We start from the raw sequence: 2,610 nt of genomic DNA, 5'->3' as shown, positions 1-2,610 counted from the left end.
AGCTTACGCTAATTAGAACAAAATAAAGGCGACCTTGGGGGAAAGAGACATAAAGTGAAAAATACTGCTATATATAGTCTTCATTACGAGGACATGCAACACATGGAGAACGAAAACTTCAGTACTACAAGTCAGAAGTTTTCGGGATACTGAACTTGGAGGTGACCATGATAGTTTTCTGCGGTGCCTCTTTTGCGATACGCTTGCATATGCTTGTTCTTGCCTGCCGATTTTACATCTGTCGTTAAAGAGTGCCAAACAAGAAGTATGAATGGAGAGAGACGCGATGTATAGGATCAACTGGCGCGAGCTTCTATGCCACTCGGATACCAAGATATTGAAGTTAAGACGCAGTGCAGGAAGTGAACAAGGACCAAGAATTTGCAAAAGCAAAATTTCAGCAAAGACCAAATAGAAATACGTGCACACTCTGCGAAAACTTTCTTCTCTGAATAGAAAGTTACTCGGCGCGGAACGATCTTTATCAGTAAACTGTTACGAAGTACTTCGCGGTGCAGTGATAGGACGAAACGCTTAGAGGTGTTTGCATGGTGAGAAAGGAGAGCGCCTGCTCAGAGGATGCGATAGCCATTAAGGAAACCGGTGGGTTCCCAGAGATGGTTGAGAACGAGACCAACACTTCGTGAATATGAAGTAAACGCTAAGCCCGTAGCTCACCGCTGCGATTTCTCGTCACCTTTCTCGTCGGGGACGTATAACAAGACGCCCATCACACATAATCTGCGAACGATACCGAGCAGTCCTCAAAAGCTTGCATGTTGTCATCTGGGGCTCGTTCAAATGCAGTGCATTGACGATACCTTTGGCATGAAAATTTTCTCTTCCCAGCCTCTGAACGTGCTTGAACGTGGCGTCGAGTGTACGTAGTCATCAAAGTCGTCAGCTGCTTATTATACAGCTCATAGGACGTAATCACCTTCCAGGTATTTCCCGTGAGCTGAAGTAATGTCTCTATGCCGCTGTTTAAGTAAGGAACTGCAGTAGTGTGCCTCCGCACTACAGATCGAGGACTCTTCAGATCTGCCTTCCCTCACCTTTTTCCTGCCAGGTTTCTTCAAAAGTTTCTACCAGTTACCAGCATAAGATTTATTTTGTAATATCGAGTTGGCAAATGCATAAATCGCGGAAGCTCGTGGTCAGGAATAAAATTTTCTTTTTGAAACCATCAGATTAACAAAAATTCATTTCCTAAATTCTGGCTTCTAATGCGTGTTAAAATAAAAGTGTATCGGAGGTTTGTCGGACCAAACTGATTTTCCCGGTCTGATTGGGTGTCTTCACTGGGAGTGAACGCTAGAGTATTTTCAACCGCGCGAACTTCAGTAAGGGTAGCGGATCGGGCTAGTTGGTGCAGATTTGACATTTTCAGAAGCGCTAAAACACCGAGGACGCAGAGGGAACAGACAGGGACGAGCGCTCGTCCCTGTCTGTTCCCTCTGCGTCCTCGGTGTTTTAGCGCTTCTGAAAATGTCAAAACTTCAGTAACAATTGTGAATATTTTTGAACAACGGTAGAATCGCCAGCCTAATAAACAGAATCATACGATAATCCGTATATATATATATATATATATATATATATATATATATATATATATATATATATATATATATATATATATATATATATATATATATTGAATAATTGTTTCAGTATTTTATCTATACACAACTTCACTTCTTGTTATGAAATATAAATATAGACTGTTGCAGGCAGTTTTTGAAAATTTAGAAACTATACAATTTATGATCCTGGAGCGATGATTTACAATGTGTGAAATATCATAGGGATTTGAACACTGCAAACGTTCTCAGTCACGTTAAGTTTATTTTTGAGCAGCAAATCCATAAAACTGATAAGTTCAATAGTGCAGTTTAATGTTTTTGTACCCAAAAGTTTACAAAATCTTGACGTCTTGTAGAAACAATTACGTTGCGTCGCTACTTCTACCGGACGCGATAATGGAGGTGTGACATAAGTACACGAGACTTGCACTTAACAGCTGCAGCTTACAATGCCGTCTCTTTTAGAACGCTGCCGGAACTCTCCCAACACAAGAACCGTGTCGATGTGACCATAGTTCGGCCTTGCGATAATGCTAATACTCTTCCAATATTCCATTAAAGTTCTTCCCCTCCTCCTCTTTCAATGTCAATTATACAAGCCCAAACTGAGGTTGCATGCGCTTGTGATCAAATCAATACAAATCAAATCAATGTTTATTCATCTTTGTTCAGCAGATGAGTTTTCCTGTCCAACCTAAGCACAGAGTGCTTGTTGGTTGTTCAGGCAGTACGGTGAATCACCGAATGTGTAAAAAACAATTACACATAAAGCAATGACATTAGGCACACCAGTACATGCATATTATGCAAAAAATAAAATTAATATGTATACATATTGAGTAACTAGGAATACAACTAAAGAAAGAGAACCAAAAATGACCAGAGGACATCATAACAGCTTGAAATGTGCCATATCTAAACAAATCTAAAATGTAAAAAAACAAGGAAAGTAGAATACAGCATGCAAAGGCCATCAGTGATTTATCTGCAAGGATGAGCACCATTTTCTCATAGATTTAGTCAT

The sequence above is a fragment of the Amblyomma americanum genome, chromosome 2, assembly GCF_052857255.1.
Source record: "Amblyomma americanum isolate KBUSLIRL-KWMA chromosome 2, ASM5285725v1, whole genome shotgun sequence".
NCBI classification, from domain to species: domain Eukaryota; kingdom Metazoa; phylum Arthropoda; class Arachnida; order Ixodida; family Ixodidae; genus Amblyomma; species Amblyomma americanum.
The sequence above is the reverse complement of the archived record's forward strand: the minus strand, read 5'-3'. Positions refer to the sequence as shown.